The 20,499-nt window shown below is 35.4% G+C and overlaps 1 protein-coding gene and 1 pseudogene across 2 annotated transcripts in view; both read right to left on the bottom strand.

The window, feature by feature from the left end:
* Positions 1-20,499, bottom strand: part of Klhl4 (kelch like family member 4) — a 67,621-nt gene that overhangs the window by 32,553 nt on the left and 14,569 nt on the right. The window lies entirely within an intron of this gene.
* LOC114696814 lies at positions 17,181-18,727 on the bottom strand (annotated as a pseudogene).

Here is a 20,499-nt window from a genome sequence, read left to right as displayed (position 1 = left end):
CTTGATCTGCTTGGGGGGGCCCCTGGCGGTAGGATCAGAATCCATCCCTGGTGCATGAGGGGGCTTTTTGGAGCCCACTACCTATGATGGGACACCTTGTGCAGCCTTGAGGCAGGGTGAAGGGCTGAGAATTACCTCTACTGGATGTGCCTCTCCATGGGAGGCCTTGCCTTCTTGTGGGGAGAAGTGGGGGATGGGTTGGGAGGGGCAGGCTGAGGGGTGGGAGGAGGGAAGAGGCGGATCTTTAATTGGTGTGTAAAATGAATGAAACATTTTTTCTCAACCAAAAAGAAAAATAAATGTACCTGCTAATCAACTCTACTAAATAAAAGATAGTTTTCAAAAGAAGAAGTACAATAAATATTCCTAGAAGTGTTTAATATCCTTAGCCATTAGCAAAATTCAAATCAAAACTAATTTGTAATCCCATACTATCCCAACCAGAATGGCTATCATCATAAAAAATAAATAAAACAACCAAACATATGACAAAAATGCTAGTGAAAATAGCTGAATGATAAGCATTTATTCAATGCTGATGGGACTGTAAAATGGTACAGTTACTACAGATATCACAATATGTTTCTGGGGGAGAATTTTCAACAACACTATTGGATATCACCTACTACACTTCTGACCTACCAGAGAAAATATGACCATTGGTGCTATGGTGTTATGACTTATAGATGGGTAGCCAACCACTTTCTGATCGAATGACAGGCCTCCTCTACAGGAAAGAACTCAAATCTGGTGCTGTAAGCCTGGTCAAATGCACATGCCTAGGCAGACAAAAGCCCTGCTGAGGTTAGGGAAGTAATATAAATAATAATAATAGCAACAACAACAGTAAACAACCTAAAATAAGGCTGCCTTATGACTCAGTTATATCTCTTCTTCTGGGTATAAACCCAAATAACTTTATATCTTACCATACTTGCTAATCCATATTTATTGCTGCTCTATTCATAATAGCAAGGAAATGGATTCAAACTATATGCCTAGCAACAGATGAATGGATAATTTTATCCATGTGGTAATTTTATGCAAGAAATTTTATTCATCCATAGAGAAAGATGTTTCCAAAAAATAGATATGAAGTAGATAAGCTTTGGAAATAGCTTAACAACCTGGAATTCCACTTGGCTTAGGTTATACATACACACCTAATAATGCACTTGACAACCTGAGAGCCTCATCCTGTTCTAAAAGTATACCTGTTGGTAACCTAGGACCTCTCCTGTACTGAGGTTCAAGCACACTACCCTCTGAACAATGGAACAAGTTTTTTCTCCACTTATGACAATCACAATTGGGCAATTTCTCTTATAATGCATCCCTAATACTTGTGGTTAAAAATGTAAGGGAGAAAGAAAGAAAGAAAGAAAGAAAGAAAGAAAGAAAGAAAGAAAGAAAGAAAGAAAGAAAGAAAGAAAGAAAAAAAGAAAGAAAGAAAGAAAGAAACGAAATGGGCAACATGGTCTGAAATAGTCTGGGGTACATGTATAATAAGAGTCTCTGTCCTGCAAGGGAACACTTTAAGTATCTCTTCATTGCCATATTATGTCTATGGACATTTGGGCACACATAAGTTAAAAATTGAAACATCATGGGAAAGGATAGATACATTAGTCAAAGGTTACATAATCCAAAACAAAGAACCATCCACAATATATCTCTTAGCAACCAAAGTCCTCCTTCTCTTTAATTCCACCAAAGAAAACCACTAGTGAAAATGGTAGCCTACGATTACCCTCATTTATGTAGATTGTTGTTAATTTTGACAGCATATTTCTTTCTGATACAAACTGTTGATTTGTTTCCTATATTGTTTTCTCATTATTTTTTAAATCCCTATCAGCCATTATTTCAAATTCAAGGTCAAGAAAAGCCAGCCCAGATACTATAATGCAGTAATAGATGGGACTGGAAAATATTATATTTAAGTGAGGCCAGTCAGGCTCAGAAAGAGCAATAGTTCATGATATTTAATTCTTTATTTAATACGTGGATACTACCTTTTAAACTGTGTATGTATATGTATGTGTGTGTGCAGTCCTGAGTGTGGATAGATCCTCAGATATTAGAAATTATTCCATGAGATAGATAAAATGAGGCATCAAAGGAGGACCAAAGTGGTTAACAATATATGTGATATGAAAGTAAAAAGGAGAATACTTGTATTAGAACATAAATGGTGGCAGGTGAAAGAGAGATAGAAGAGCATGTGGTGGAAGAGTATGAACTTAAGCTAATTATGTATGTAAACATCACCAAACTAATATTTTCTGTGTTATGTGAAAAATTAAAGTAACAAAAATATAGAAAAAACACAAAAATAAAAAACAATTATTTCATGAATACAAACACAAAATAATCATCAACACAATTCCAAAAACCCAATATCAGCAGATTAAAAGAATACATGCAGTGACTAAGTGAAATTTATCTCATGAAAGTTGATTCAATATTCAAAAATTAGCCAATATTTAAAACCAATTAAAATAATCAAAAGTAAAAGAATGTGTCAACCAATAAAACAACACATTGATACAATTTAGTATCTATTCCTGATGAAATCAACAAATTAGGAATAGAAATTATCTTACTCACTTGATAGGTGATTATGAAAATCAGAAGATCTTAACTTATTTAATCAGCATTGTTTGTAATAGCCAGAACCTGGAAACAACCTAGATGCCCTTCAAATGAAGAATGGATAAAAATGTGGTACATATACACAATGGAATACTACTCAGCAGAGAAAAAAAATGACATCATGAGGTTTGCAGGCAAATGAATGGATCTAGAAAAAATCATTCTGAGTGAGGTAACCCAGACTCAGAAAGACAAACATGATATGTACTCACTCATAGAAGGATACTAGATGTAAAACAAAGATGACTAGACTGCTACTCACAACTCCAGGGAGGCTACTTAGAAAACAGGACCCCAAGAAAGACACAAGGATCGCCCAATGACAAAGAAATTGATGAGATCTACATGAACAACATGGACATGAGTGGGGGTAATGTAGGGCAAGGGTCAAGAGAAAGAGAGCTTAGGGGAGTGGGAGATCCCAGCTAGATTAAGAACAGAGAGGGAGAACAAGGAATAAAAGACCATGATAAATGAAGACCACATGAGAATAGGAAGAAACAAAGTGCTAGAGAGACCCACAGAAATCCACAAAGATACCTCCACTATAGACTACTGGCAATGGTCAAGAGAAAGCCCGAACTGACCTACTCTGATGATCAGACGGCCGAACACACTAACTGTCATGCTAGAACTCTCATCCAATGACTGATGGAAGCAGATGCAGAGATCCATGGCCAGGCCCCAGGTGGAGCTCCAGGAGTCCAATTGGCAAGAAAGAAGAGGGTTTGTATGAGCGAGAATTGTTGAGACCAAGGTTGGATAAAGCACAGGGACAAATAGCCAAACGAATGGAAACACATGAACTATGAACCAATAGCTGAGGAGCCCCCAACTGGATCAGGCCCTCTGAATAAGTGAGACAGTTGTTTGGCTTGATCTGTTTGGGAGGCATCCAGGCAGTGGGACCAGGTCCTGTACTCAGTGCATGAGTTGGCTCTTTGAAACCTGGGACTTATACCGGGACACTTGGCTCAGTCTGGGAGGAGGGACTGGACCTGCCTAGACTGAATCTATCAGGTTGAACTCAATCCTCAGGGGAGTCTTTGCCCTGGAGGAGGTGGGAATGGGAGGTGGGCTGGGGGAGAAGGCAGGTGGGGGGGCAGGAGGGGGGAGAACAAGGGAATCCATCGCTGATATGCAAAACTAAATTAAATTATAAAATACAAAATAAAGATATGCAAAATCATAACAAGATACCACCACATATCTTTGATAATGTCTATTATCAAAAACAAAAATACCCCTCAAAAAAAGAAAAGAGTAAGTATTCACAGGGAATTAGAGAAATGAGAACTCTTGTACATTTTGAGTAGTCCTGTAAAATGTGACCTTTCTGGGAAAACAAGTTAACTTCTCAGATGAGTATGCAGATTAAGCGGTAATCATAGTGAACTATTCCAGATATATAAGCACAGCAACACAGTTTTCTTCATTTTTGTCTGCCTTATTTTTTGTCAAGTTATATTTCAAAATACATCCATGTTGTAGAGTGTATTAAGATTTTAATCATTTTAAGGTGAGGATGACTCATCGCATGAATATATTACTTTGTTTACAAGTAAATATGTACATACATTGTTTATGTCTTATATATTTTATATTTAATGATTCTATGAAAATTGCTGTAAATATTTACTTGAGCCTCTGTTTTTAATTTTTTAAGTTAATAATTTTGCCTGATCTTGGGACTCTTTTCCTCTTACTGGATTGCATTGCCCAGCCTTGATGTGAAGTCTTTTGCCTTGTCTTAATTGTATCTTGTTTTGTCCTGTTAGGCTGTCATCTCTTGGAGGTTGCCTCTTTTATGAAGAGGAAATAGAGGGGGAGTTCATCTGGGGAAGAGGAGAAGTAGGGGGAAAGTAGGGGGAGCTGGTAGGTATGGAGGGTGGGGAAACTGTGGTCAGAATGTGTGTGTGTGTGTGTGTGTGTGTGTGTGTGTGTGTGTGTTCAATAAAAATATAAAAAAGAAGAGTAAATAAGGAAAGTGCAAGGATAAATAAAAATTGTCCAGCTCAGGCTGGCCTTGAACTCATGATCCTCCTGCCTCTGCCTCCTTCAGCAAATCCTACTGCCATGAGCCACCACAACTGGTTCACAATGGAGAAACCTACAGAGACAACCAAACCAAACTAATGGGAACTCATGGAATTTAGACTACCACCTGTAGAGCATTCACAGAGTAGGCCCTCTGCATAGCAAGACAGATGCTTAGCTTGATCTGCTTGGGGGGTGGGGGTGGAGTCCTTGGAAGTAGAATCAGAATACATCCCTGGTGCATGAGCAGTCTTTTTGGAGCCCACTACCTATGACAGGACACCTTGCACAGCCTTGAGGCAGGGGGGGTGGGGGCTTGGACCTGCCTCTACTAAATGTATCAGGCTCTGTTGACTCCCCATGGGAGGCCATACCTTCTTGTAGGAAGAAATTCGGGGCTGGATTGGGAAGAATGCTGGAGGGATGGGAGGAGGGAAGAGGATAATCTGTACTTAGTATGTAAAATGAACAAAAAAAAATTCTTAGTAAAAAATAAATCTGATTACAAATCTTAAAAAAAAAAGTTATCCAGGAAACTCTCACTCTTTGACAATTTAAGCATCAGGAATAATGTTTTTTTCCCACAACTGATAAAAACTCAAATGTTGTCCAGACCACAAAACAACTCAAATTTGTTTATCAAATATAGAAAAGATCAAATCTGTGTTTTCACAGTCTGCTAATGACTAAATTATTTAACAATATCAAGAAAGATGTGGTCCCAGTAGTATGAAAAAATGTAGTGGTTTCTTCATTTGATTTAAAATAAATCACTACACAAAATAAGATCATGAAAATAGAAAAACAAATGTTTCCTCTAATTTTAGCTATGCTTAAATACTTTAAAAACATTTTCTTTAGTGTTATATAGCATTTAAATTTTATTCATTCATAGTAGTCTTATATTTTCTCTTAAACTGCAGTATACACATTCTTTATAAAATAGATATTTTCTAAGACAATTTTATAATTTTTTTCTGAAGAATATCTTTTTGCCTGGTAGAACTCCATATTTATTTTTCTTTTTTCTGTGTGATATATATATTGGTTATTTCTTATGACATCATTGAGAACTGTATGTTCACTACATTTAAAATTAAAAATAAAAGAATATTGAGAAAAACAGAATATAATGTCTAGTGTTTGGCTTTAAGAAGAAGTTGATGCACTAGCTAAAAGAATAAACTCTTATTACTATGAGAAATAAGGAATAACATTTAGGCAATAACTTGAAATTTTATTTGTACTTCTATTTCTTAAAATAGCTGTATTAAGGTGAACATTTTTGTCTCTTAGTAAACACAATGTGCTTTCATAACTTCAATTTCACAGCACAGCACAGTAGCATTCAAAAGCTCACATCCACACACTTCTCAATGAATCATATTACTTTAAGTGCTATTGGGAACTAAAGTACATAGAGAACTGATTCTCAAATTGTCTACTTACCTTTCTCTCCTCTGGCATGAACAAAAATTTGGTGTTTGGTCTACAAGTATAGCCCTTCACTCCACAAAATCAATAACAAAGTTCCAAGAAAATGATTATAAAAGAAGGGTGGATTATAATATCTGGCCTGAGGAGTTCCTTTACCAAGAGAAAGAGTTCCCACTTTTAGGATGACTAATACTCATGTACATCTGTGTACCCAAATAAAGATACAGTCCAATTTTTATGTAAAAATTCTGTTTTTGTAATATATTCTCTACTTTTTACTAGATAGGTTGTCTGTTATCTGAAAATATTAAAATATGCATGAGAGAACAATTATAATCAAAATGAATATTTTAAAAGAAAGCTCTAGTCACAAATTAATATTTCAAATAAGAGTCAGTTACTGGGTATATAGAGCAAATTAGTTTTTACAGTAGAACATTAAAGTTTATTGTGCACTTGACATAAACCAATACAAAAGGAAAGCATGTTGTCATAAATTTTATAAAACCTTAAATGTACAAGTTCATTGTGAGGGAGACTATTTCTTGCTGAATCATTGAAATAATAAATATTATTTTACTCAAAGAGAATTTCTTTGACTAGAGTCGTATAAGTCAGCAAGATTTTCATATAAAAGTTTCTCAGTGGCCAACAATGAAATATGAAGGCAATAAATTATAAATTCAACAGAGGTATTACTTTTAATTACCACATTGTAAAATTCATTTATTAATGCATTTTGATGATATAACAGAGACAGAATTATATAAATCCCCTACGTAGAAAATTACAATTTTCCATAGCTCATTGGCTTTCAAACATTGACCAGCTCTATCTATTGAAGTGATTATATTAGTAAAATACTGGCAAAATGTTTAAACAACACCAGATCCTTCAGCCAAAACGCAGAATTCTTCTAGTAAGCCTAGTACCCAGGTTAGAATCTTTTATAAAAATAAATCCATCCCTGGTGCATAAGCAGGCATTTTGGAGTCCACTACCATGATGGAACACTTCACACAGCCTTGAAGCAGGGGGGAGAGCCTTGCACCTGCCTCTACTAAATATACCAAGTTCTGCTGTCTCCTCATGGGAGGCCTTACCTTCTTGTAGGAGGGAATGGGGGGTACGTTAAGGGGGGGGGCTGGAAGGGTGGGAAGAGGGAAGAGGGGGATCTTTGATTGGTATGTAAAATAAATAAAAAAATTTAATAAAAATTAATAACAAAAATAAAGCCATATCTGCTTGATTTTGATATAATACTTTTTATTGTTTGTCTTACTTAGGGCTTCTATTGTGACAAAACACCATGACAAAAAAGAACTTGTGGAGGAAAGGGTCTATTTGGCTTAAACTTCAGCATTGCTCTTCATCATCACAGGAAGTCAACACAGGAACTCAAACAGGACAAGATCCCTGAGGGAGGAGCTGACGCGGAGGCCAGGGAGGGGAGCTTCTTATTGGCTTGCTTCCCAGGGCTTGCTCAGCCTGCTTTCTTATAGAAGCCAGGAACATCAGCCCAGGGATGAGACTACCCACCATGAGCTGGACCCTCCCTCATCGATCACTATTTGAGAAAATACATTACAGCTGGAACTCAAGGAGGCATTTCCTCAGCTGAGGCTCCTTCCTTTGATGACTCTAGCTTGTGTCAAGTTGACACACAAAACCAAGTACAACTGACAACTTGTCAACTTGACATACAAACAAATCACTATTAAGTCACAACCCTTCCTTTTTTATTCGTCCCCAAGACCTTAAATAACTTAGAGTCAGACAGTCTACAAATTCAAACACATTTAAAATTTCAGTTACTTTAAAACAGCTAACTCAGAAAAAATCCTAAGTCTTTTAAAATTCAAGTCTCTCAACTGTGGGCTCCAGTGAAATTCTCTTACTTCAAAAGAAAAGGAAAAAAAAAAAAACAAAAAAAAAACAGGGCACAGTCATAGTCAAATCAAAGCAAAACAAAATTCTAACTGACCAATATCTGGGATCCACTCACAACCTTCTGGATTCCTCCTGCAAAGGACTTGAATAACTTCTCCAGCTCTGCCCTCTGTAGCATATACAGCTTGTCTTCTAGGCTCAGGCTGGCTCCACTCAACTGCTGCAGCTCAGCTGTTCTTGGTGGTCATCTGGCATCTCCAAAATGCTGGGGTCCCTTGCTGCAACTGGGCTGCACTTTCACCAAAAGCCTTTCATAGGCTCTCTTCATGTTGCCAGTCCTTAACTTCTTCCTTCAGTCCTGGGCCTTCAACTGCTACTGAGGCTGCAACTTCACCAATTGACTTTCCTGGACCTTCACAGTGTGAACCCTCCACTTCTCTCCATGACCTCTTCACACCTTCAAAACCAGTACCACCTGGGTGACACTTGCACATTATCAAGTCCAGCTACTAGCATGAGTTACAACCACAACCACCTCTGGAACATGCTCAGGTCTGTCACAGCAACATCCCACTATGCTGGTACCAATTTCTATTAGGATTTCTATTACTGTGATGAAACACTATGACCAAAAAGCAAGTTGGGAAATAAAGGGTTTACTTGGCTTTAGCATTGCTCTTCATCACAGAAGGGAGTCAGGACAGGAACTGAAACAGAGCAGAATCCTGGAGTCAGGAGCTAATGCAGAGGTTATGGAGGGGAGTTGCTTACTGGCTTGCTTCCCATGAGCTCAGTCCACCTTCTTATAGAACCCAGGACCACCAGCCCAAGAATGTCAACACCCACATGGTCTAGTCCACCCCCCATTGATCACTAATTGAGAAAATACATTACAGCTGAAACTCAAGGAGGCATTTCCTCAGCTGAGACTCCTTCTGATGACTTTAGCATGTGTCAAGTTGACACACAAAACCACCCATTACTTTGTGCCTTTCAAATATTAATTACTTATACTTTCAAGCATTTATTACTTAAACTTGTGGTGATTGGTAATGGATTCACTGTTGAATTCTCTAATAAGTCACAACTTTAAACTATTTACTGAGGGATGGAAAGAGTATAAGAGACAAAAGGGAATGTAGGACACTGGGAGAAAAAGTCCCTCCAAATCAACATGACCAAAGCTCATATGAACTCATGGAGACTAAAGCAGCATACACAGGGATGCACAAGTCTGTACCAGGCCATCTGCATGTATATTATGGCTTTCAGTTTAGTGTTTTTGTGGTACTTCTGAGTGTGTGAATGAATAAGTCTGATTCTTATGATTTCTCTTGTGGATTTTTTTCTTCTGTAGGTTTGCCTTGTTCAACTTCAATATTATGGTTTTTATTTTATCATACAATATTCTATTTTGTTAAACAAAACCAAACCAGAAAAGATTTACTAAGAATATTCTATGTACCAAAAAAATGGGACATACAAGATTTTACTTCTTTTGGTGCTTTTACTGTGGAATGAAGAGAGGCAGAGACACATGTAAATAAGTAAATATGTAAGATAATTTCAGCAGTGACTAGTGCTGTGAATACATTAGAGAAACACTATAGTATGGAGAAAAATTAGAAAAATCATTCTTGAATTAGTTGAAGGGGAAGGATAGAACATGGCATATTAATAGTCCATGTTGTTGATGAAATTATAAATGATAATCCTGGGATTCATTTCCATGATGAATGGTGAGACAATTTATTGAGAACAATACTAGTTTTGTATAAAAGCAGAGCATAGAATCATCTGATATGTAGGCGTTATAAAAATTTAATGTTCAATGCTGAACCTCTCTTAGAGATGGTATTTTAAGAGATGAACTATGTAATAGGTTATCCACACCTAAGTCGTAAGCCCTAAACATGTGTAAATGAGCAATATTAAATGAACTCAGCATGTGGTATTTAAATTTACATATGTACATACAATAAAATGGTAGCAATTAAATGAGAAAATTCCATGAATTCATGAGGAAGTGTGGGACAGACACAGGAAGAAGGGGGAAAGGGTGGAATGAAAGTGACATAATTATAACACACATGTATGAAATTTCAATTTTAAATTGAAAAAAAAATAGTCTAAACCCCCAATGCGCTAAAACTAAATGTATAATACCTTGCCCAAAAATGTAAAAGAAATTCATCACATAATCCCAATGTTCTTTCAATATTTTGGACATTACATAGGATATTAACAGTAAGAGACCAAATAATGTGAAAAATTAGATGAGGTAATTTAATGTTGTCTATTAAAGAAAAAATGACAGTAAGTAAAATAATGAGATCTTAGTGCTCAGACCTAAACAGGATATTCATACCACCTCATCTAAGGCTCACAGAACATTTCAGAATAGAATAGGAAGAATGTAAGAGCTAGAAGGTAGAACAGATGTAAGATACTATCTTCAGGGCATGACATCACCACTACAAATGTAGTCATACAACAGGCCCTTGGCATGGAGGCTACTATGAGACTGTGTCGGTCAAACGTCAATCATAGATCAATGGGAGATTCAGGAAGCATTTTCTCTCTCTGTAAATTTGGCAACTGATGGACTCACCAAGCTCTAGTATACATTTCTACCCATCAGACTCCAGTAGATAATTCCAAACAAGTGGCCATAAGGAAAGTACATGTTAAAATCAGAGGTCATACACTCAAAAACAAAAGAGGATAGATTTGGGAAAGGGGCTTGTACTGAGTAGGAAGATAATAGGGGCAGGAGCAAGAAAAGAAAGTCAGGGAGGGGAGGGAGCTAGGGTATCCAGAATACATTACATACATGTTTGAAATTGCCAAAGGACACACAAGTTAACTGAATGAAAAAATTAAAAATTAGAGTTGTGGGCTGACTAGTCTTAGATCAGCTTGACACACAAACTAGTTTTATCTTAATGGAAGGGATATCAAATGAGAAGATGCCTTCATAAGATCCAGATATAGGGCATTTTCTTAATTAGTGATTGATTAGGGAAGACCTAGTCCACTGTAGGTGGTTCCATCCCTTGGGAGGTGGTCCTGGGTTCCATAAGAAAGCAGGCTGAACAAGCCAGGGGAAGCAAGCCAGTAAGCAACAACTCTCCATGGTCTCTGCATCAGTTCCTGTCTCCAGGATCCTTCCCTGTTTGAGTTCCTGTCCTGACTTCCTTCAGTGATGAACAGTGCTGTGGAAATTTAAGTCAATAAACCTTTTCCTCCCCAACTTTCTTTTTGGTCATTTTTTTTTGTTGCAGCAATAGAAACCCTAACTAAGGTAAGTGATAGAAAGTTCTTAGTGACTGTGGTGGTTTAAATGAAAATGGCCCCCATCGGCTCAAAGGGAGTGGTACTATTTGAAAGAATTAGGACTTGTGGCCTTGTTGGAGTAAATGTGGCCTTGTTGGAGGAACTGAGGTTTCAGAAGCTCAAGCCAGGCCCAATGACTCTTTTTCTTTTCCTGCTGCCTTCTGACCCAGATATCGAGTTCTGAGCGCCTTCTCTAGCATATGTCTGCTTGTGCACCTTTGAGTTCCTGCCATGATGATAATGGACTAAACTTCTGAACTTGTAAGCCAGCCTCAATTAAATGTTTTCCTTATTAAGAGTCACCATGGTCAGGTGTCTCTTCACTGCAATAGAAACTTTGACTAAGACAATGACAACCAGTAACAGATTAATTAATTAATTCAATTTTAAGATCTTCTCACAATTAAGACATCTTATTATGTGAATGAATGATAGTAAATATGCTTGTGACATACAGTGAATAAAGTGTGAATTTATAAGAGAGAAATAATTATTGAATAACATATATTCAAATATAAATGTGATGGCAACAAATAATAACCCCAATTATAATGATCTTAGAATATTATTTTATTCTAAAACAAAGAATTACAAATACCCATGTATCTTGAGAAGATATAGTGGGCACATGACTAATTCTAAACCATGACATCTAAAGCTAACTAGTGTGACACAGTTTTGTAAAAGTCAAATATTGTTCTTAACTATTTTAATGGAACAACCTCATTGTCCACAACTAATGTTTTTTCAATATGTATTATATTATGAGAACTATTACAGAAACTTATTAAAATATATATATATGTGTGTGTATGTGTGTGTGTGTTTGAGAGAGAGAGAGAGAGAGAGAGAGAGAGAGAGAGAGAGAAACAGAGAGAGGAGAGAGAGTTTAAATGGAATTACCCTATAATGGGGATACAGTGATATATATATATATATATATATATATATATATATATATATATATATATATATGTTAACTCTTTTTAAGTTTTTTGATTAATGAGTTCCTACAGACACAATCCCAATCATGACAGCCTATTCTCATTGCTCCTGGTTTCCCTCTAGAATTTGATTATAAGACCATATTGCTGAACATACCACATATCTGTGTCATAGAGTATGAAGAAATCAAGTTGGTAATGATCTGTAAGCTTCATTCCTACTCAATATCTTTCATAGCACTGGAGTGTTCTATGCATGCTACCAGGGAGGTAAGAGTAACCAGTTGTCTTACCTTGTTGCAATCTACAGTAATAGCTGAGCTAGCGAGATATTTCCATTGGTATAATAGTGTCATAAAAATTATGAGAATAACAAATCACTTTCTAGTTGGATTTAAATCCAGATCCATGAGCTAGAACACATGTCTAGTACTATTAACTGGTCCAAAAGTTCCGTGCTGTTTAGGTCATAGACCTTAGAGGAAAACCTAGGACTACTATCCTGCTAAGTGGACATAAAATAATCTCTCTCCTATGCTGTTAACTTTATACACACAGATTATTGGCTCTCTCTATCCTCATTGGAGAAGATTCATTTGGGTAGTCAAAATCTCAGCATGAATGGAGAAGAGGATCATCAATTCCCACCCTTATCTGAGAAACATTTTGCAATTGATGGCTTTTGGGGGAGGGACATTCCATTTTCTTTAGATACTGGGCCCTGAGAGGCTACAGTATATGGTACCACACTCATGTCCATAAAGACAGCACTGAATGGGAATCATTGAGTACTAAACAAAAGAGAAAACATGACGTTCAGAGGTAAAAGAGAAGGGGGGATATAGGAGAGGGATTGGAGTGAAAAAGGAGAGCAAATTTGATTCAAAATTATATCATATATAAATATTAAATAAAATATTTTTAAAATAAAGCTTAAAATGGTCTTTCCTAAATGTCTACATTGAACAATAATTAAACTTACCTACCTAATATCTGCCTTTCAGTTTGCAAATTTCAACCCTCTTTTGCAATAAGGCAGAATATAAAGAAATGGATTTATGAATAAGGGGACTGAAATTTGTGGAAACAGCAAAATTAATACATGTGTGCATATATGTAATTATCAGCAACATCTTGAGAGGGTTTATAGTATGGAAGGAGGATACTAGATTTGGTAATATGACAAATGAGTGAGAGTATATGATATATATTTATAACTCACAAATTTAAAAATTGGTGACAATCATAACTTGTTTTATAGTGCTGAGTATAAAATTGAACAGTAAGTTTGTCACTGTTCTTTGAACTGTAAAGCTATCTCATCCATTGAGTTATACTTGTCCTAGAATTTGTTCATAAACTATAATGTAATGTTATTTTTTAACATGATAGATTATTCTAAAACAATTGCTATATATAATAAGTTCAAATATATGAAATGGGGTAATATGCTTGCTATGAACAGTTCACAGTATAGTATGGAATACAAGTGACAAAAAGACTATTACAATAATTAGATACTTAGCATGATTTCTCTACTGTAGTGTACAGACTATGGAGTATTGCTGATAACAGACCCTTATGATTCTCTACTGGTTAGGTTTAATTGCACCCTCATTATATATATATATATATTATATAGATTATATATATTATATTATATAGATTATTATATTATTATCTATATATTATATAGATTATATATTATTATTATATATTATATATATAATATATAATATATATTATTATATATTATATAATATATAATATATAATATATATATTGTTATATTATTATCTATATATATTATATAGATTATATATATATATAGATTATATATAATATAATCTCTAGCTCACATGCAATTACTTTGCACTTTCAAGAAATAATATTGATGCACATGTATAAAATAACATAAAGAGGTGATTGAGGCTCTCCATCCATTCAGCTGACTATTTATGAAGTACAGTGTAAACAAGGTTAGTGTCACTAGCCTGTAAAGATACAAATATGTTAAAGAAGAAAATAGAAAGGTGACTAAATGTATTTCATGTTCTGTGCCAGCCTTTGCTTAGAACACTTGTATTTTTATGGTATCTAGAAAGTTCCTGAATATTTATTATGTCTGGTTATAATTCTGAATGTTTATATGGATTGTCATGTAGTCTTTGAAACTGACACATTTGGTATCATGTTTCTCCTTTGGTTCAGATCAGGAAATCTCAGCAAAGATTAACAACTTACTAACTACCTCAGAGTTAAGAGTTTCAAGAGTTATATATATATATATATATATATATATATATATATATATATATATATGTAATTTATTATAAATGAGTGATATCAAATTCAGAATAAATCTAAAATAAAATATCCAAGAAGAAAAGAAGTATGAACAAATAGTATAAATTTAAATATCTGAAGGATGTAAGGCGTATGGGTTTTTAAATTTTGCAAATAGCCAGAAAAAAAAAACAATGAATAGATAATACAACTGTGTGTTAGAGAGGAATAGGTTTATGGAAGAAGTAGAATCTATTCTGGCTGAAAGCACATGACATGGCTGATTCATACATGAACTCTCATTAGCTGTAGCTGACTTCATAATTTCTGCATCAGATCACACCATTCAAATTTCCAACGTGAACTAGGGGAAGGGCTCAGCAGTCTTCTCCCCTAGCTGAGGAACTAGTGGAACTTGATGTCTGCTCAGGGAAGTAGAATCAGCTTTCTTTGAGGCTGCAGCTGCCAGTAGGTTTTCTATGCCCTGGTGGGTAGTCCCACAGTCACTAATATATGGGAAGCAATAGTTGGAGTAAGTGGATAATTATATAACTAGATATCTAGATACTCCACATAGGCACTCCCAGAGGTTGTTTGCTGGAAGATTCTAGACCCTATGAAGATGATACTAAATATAATCATGTATTAATTGCAGCATTATCCACAAATAGGGAAACACCTAAATTAACAAAGATGGTTTAATGGATAAATCATGGTTTATTCATCCAATGGAATATTATTCAGTGCTGAGAATCCTGTGATGTGAAATATGCATAAATTTGAATTATTTTTGTACTAGATAGAATTATGCAACAACAGCAGAACAAATACTACATTATTCAACTAATATGGTATATCCTCAAGAGACAATCTCATAGAAAGATGGAGTGAAACATTAGTTGCTAGGAGGTTATGGGCAATGGCAACATGGAATTGTTCCAGATTGGGTGTAAAGTTTCAGTAATACAGAAAGAATAAATTACAGAGATCTGCTATATAATATCATTCTATAGTTAATATAGTATTGTACATTTACATTTGTTAAGCATTTAGAAATAATTTTAAGAATACTTGCCACAATACAACAATGAACCAGTAACATATGGAAAAGTGTATTTGTTGTTTACAAATGAACATGTTCCTATTGAAAGTAGTAACAGAAAGGCCATGGCTATTTACAGCTAAACAAAAGACAATGACAGCCTTGAAAGAGAGGAAGTAATCTCCAAAAATAAATGCGGGAAATCAGCTAGATGTATGAGGGCAGAATATCTGGGCTGTGAAATGTTTTTCTACTAGTCTTTAAGTAATTCTTTGCTAACCTAACTTTATGTTATGAGGAATCTTAAAGGAAGAATGAAGTGATATTGTGATAGGATTCTAAAAATAAGTGCTTGTTGGCAATATTACCATTAAGTAGTGTGATTTTATTTTTATACAAATGCATTCCCTGTATACATAAAAGAGCTAGTCATTTATGAAAGTAGTAGGTACCTAAATTATATACTTCAAATGAGAAGTATATATTCACACACACACACACACACACACACACACACACACTCATTAGTAGATAACATACTGGGATTAAAAGTTTAGCTCTTGCAAGCTTTTTTTCCTAATTTAGTTAAACATGTTATTTATGACTTTTGGGATACACTGTTATTTAGAACTTACTACTGTATTATTATAGTTATTGGTATACACCATTTGTTCTTCCCTAGAATGGAAACAAATAGAAAGCAAGTTTTTAAGATGTATTTTCCATTTTGACCTTTCACACATTTATTATACATTGTACAAATATCTATTGAACTTAAGTATCATGTATGGAAATACTTTCTGCATGCTCTTTTACTGTTTTATATCAGTGTAAAACAACTTGCAGGCAGCTTATTTTAGTTTAACAGTGTTCAGAGCATCCTGACATAACAAAGTGAGTCTAAATGCAGTGTGAAATTGAAACACTTCTAAAAGAGTAAGCAAGAGTCATCTACTGAGAATTTTAAGAAAGTTCAAAGCTCTAAGGAACTCAGAGAGAAGTCTGCCAACTTGAGAGTACTTTTCGTGTCTTTCTATTCTGGCAATATTAATTTTGCATGCTAGAATAGTTACAGTTTGTGGGCTAAATAAGACAAGCTAGCTATTTTTCATGAAGCATGAATTACGATTCTATTTTATAATTTTGAAATGGACTATAGAAAATTTGAAATTCAACTTATGTAAATATAGTTTTATTGAAATTAATTCATGTACAATTGGCAAAGTTGAACAGATGACCACAAAACCTTAATATTTATTTTGTGTTTTTATAGAAAAAAATAAATTTACCTGTTTTCTAAAACATTTGCTAAATTCATTTTTTCAGGATGTGCTTCTAGAACACATAGAAAAGACTAAAATAACATTTATTATCATGTCTTATGCATTTGATAATTTCATTTAATATAATATAAACAAGGCAATGATGGAATAAGATAATAATTCAATTTCTTTTTTTTAATGCTTTTTTTGAGACATCATGAAAACCCTTTAAGGAACATATATATAAGATAAACATGACCACAGAATGAAAATAACATAATTGGAGGCATTTATGCTTGTCAGCTAATGTTGAAGGTGAAGTTCTGGGAATCTGACTCACTATGGGGCTAAAAGGAATGGTAAGTATTCCTCTCCTTGTTCCCCACCCTCTCCTTCAAGAGAATCCACACCAACCTCCTGATAAACTTTTCTAGGGCAGCCATGTCATTAAGAATCTCAGCAAATTCCTCTTCCTCTGCGCCCTTGCCAACATATCAGTGCACAAGGGCTGATCATCGGCATACATCAGGTCGAGCTTGTGGTCGAGGTAAGCCTAGGCCTCAGCACTTGCTGTGGTGTTGCTCAACATGCACATAGCTCTCTGCACCTTGGCCATCTCCCCACCGTGTACCATAGTGGGAGGTTGATAATTCATGCCAATTCTTAAGCCAGTGGGGTACAAGTCTACAAACTAGATGCTGCTGCACTAGCTCTTGATGGTGGCAGTGGCAGCAGTGACATCTGTGGGAACCATATCACCACTGCACAGGAGGTAGCTGATAGAAAGGGTCACATTTCACCATCTGGCTAGCTGGCTCAAAGTAGGCATTGATGATCTCTGCTACAGAAAGCTGCCCTGGTTAGACTTTCTCAGCTTAGATAACAGGAGCATATGTGGCCAGCAGGAAGTGGATTCAATGGTAGGGCACCAGATTGGTCTGGCATTCTGTCAGACCATAATTCAGGGACCCATCAGATAGGAAGGAAGTTGTGATGGAAGACACAATCTAGCTAAAAAGGCAGTTAAGGTTAATGTATGTTGAACCCTTAATATTGAGGTTTCTAAGACAGATATCATAGATGGCATCTTTGTCTACTATGAAGGCAAAATCAGAATGCTACCAGGTGGTATGGGTGATGAGTATGGAATTGCAGGGCTCAAAATAGCAGTGGAATCCTAGGTGTTGGGTAAATGGAGAACTTCATCTTGAACTACTTTCCATCTTCAACAGAGAGCCACTCCATCATCAGGGAGGTTGAACCCAGAGACAGTTCCCCTCCCAAAGCTATGGAAAACTAGGAAGCCCTGAATACCTATGCACTAGTCTCTCAGCCTGAGAATTTGGTCCAAGACAAGGTTAATGATCTTTTTACCAGTGGTGTAGTGGCCACAGGCATAGTTATTTGCAACATCTTCCTTGCTGGTAATGAGCCACGTGGGGTGGAAGAGCTGGTGGTAGATACCAGTATGAACTTCATCAATAACTGTGGGATCCATGTCTACAAATACTACCCTGAGCATATGCCTACCTGTGCCTGGCTCACTGAAGAAGGTGTTGAAGGAGTCATCTCCTCCCCCAATGGTCTTGTCATTTGGCAACTTGCCATCAGCTGGATGATATGTTCCAGGTATTACAGCTATGAGCAGGCATTGTTTGTCTGGACACCAGCCTTGCCAACATATATGGAGATTCACTCATGCGTGGTAGTTACAGGTTAAGAGGCCAGGGTGACAGATGTGGATACTGTGTCCAGTTACACTCCCCAACAAGCTAAGAGTACAGTTAAGTAACATAAGAAATTGTTGAATTATTTTGTTTTTTTTATGACAGCTGAAATTCAAGTTATCTTTATTTGGGAGTAAAACTTACATAATAAATTTATAGTTTTTCTTTTGATTTAGAAACATTTAAGTTTATACATATTTTATATGCGATTTTCAAAGAATTCCCCAAACTTTGGCATTTCATTATTTTTAATCAATCAATTAATTTATTCATTTTACATCCTGACTACAGCCTCCCTTCCCTCCTCTCCTCCCACTTACTCCTACCTTTCCTCACCCTCCCAATTCACCCCTCCTCCATATTCACTCAGAAAGGGGCAGGCCTCCCATGGACACCAGCAAAGCATGGTGTATCAAGCTACCATAAGACCAAGCATCTTCCCCTGTATTCAGGTTGAATTTCTTATATTCCATTCACTGCTTGGATTAATAGAAAATATTAGTTTTTAAACATTATTATTCCAGAAATTAATTTTAGCAAATGGTGTTTATAATAGACTAGATTATAGAAATCTCTCCAAATGAGAAATGAAAGGCTTTATAATAATAACAATTACTTATCACTCTATAGAATAACTCAGTGAATCAGAAATGACTAGGAGGAATTTTTTCTCACTCCAAAGCAATGCTGGCTAAATTTCCTTAATTATTTTAATTTTCATAAAATACAAATGAGGCATTCTAAAATTATTCAGACATGTGAACTCATAATGCTAACATTTACTGAGCACTTGTGGATAGGGAAATACTCCAAAATTTCTCAATTTATTGTCTCAGCAAATACTCCACATAGTCATATGAAATATTTATAGTTGCACTTCATTTCATAGATGAGAGAAATTGAGGCTCAAGGAGATTAAACAGTTCAATGGAGTTCATAACAACACTTGGAATTAGATACTTTGCAAAGGCACTCAATCATACCTTTCTATATAGAGTTTGCAAGAAGCACACATTTCATTTGGAGGGCAATAGCTTTTATGTTACCTATAATAAACATTTTTGGAAGTTGGTTTCCTTAATTTAAAAATAAATTCCATTGCTTGTGTTGACTAATTATTTATTCATTTAGCATATTAGACATCTGATCGAAGTGTTTTCTTCTTCATTCTGGTAGCTTTATAAAAGCAGTGATGACTACAAACTGACACAGACTAGGAAATCAAACAACTAACTACAATGTCACACTTTGTCTGTTATCCATAAAAATTACTCATTAATCTCTACATTTGGAGCCAGTAGCAAAGTGAAAAAAATCCGAAGATGGGAGGAAAACTGGCTTGGATCTGCTTAGCGACAATAGATATTTATAAGTCAGCTAAGAATTGACTATGGTAAAGCTGTCTTGAAATTCTGAGATATTGATTCAAGAAGCTAAACTTAACAAATTCCCATTTTGACTTTTTAAATGACAGATCATAGTGAAAATTAGAGATGTATTTATATAATTGTATATGATTTCAGTATTGTTTTAGGTAAAGATCACTTCACCATTGTTTATTCCTTGTTATTAGGTAATCTGCACATATGGAATCTCAAATAACTGGTTTCACATATTAGAAAATATCCTGAGATAATTTTCAGTTACAATAAAAGTCTGTTAATTTGCTAGAATTATCTATATTTCAGTATATCTATACTTTAAAATTTGAGAATTATTTCCATTTTTCCTGGAAAAATTAAAGTAATTGAACTTCAAATATGTACATACCAAGTCTTTGCTCTCCAAATGTCTGCAAATTTTACCTTGCAATGGCTTTCCCCTCCATAGTTTCTAACTGCATCATAGAAACCAAAACTAAGTAGTAAATGGTAATGAAATGC

This window comes from Peromyscus leucopus, chromosome X (assembly GCF_004664715.2).
Source record: "Peromyscus leucopus breed LL Stock chromosome X, UCI_PerLeu_2.1, whole genome shotgun sequence".
NCBI classification, from domain to species: Eukaryota; Metazoa; Chordata; class Mammalia; order Rodentia; family Cricetidae; genus Peromyscus; species Peromyscus leucopus.
This window is presented reverse-complemented; position numbering and strand designations above follow the sequence as displayed.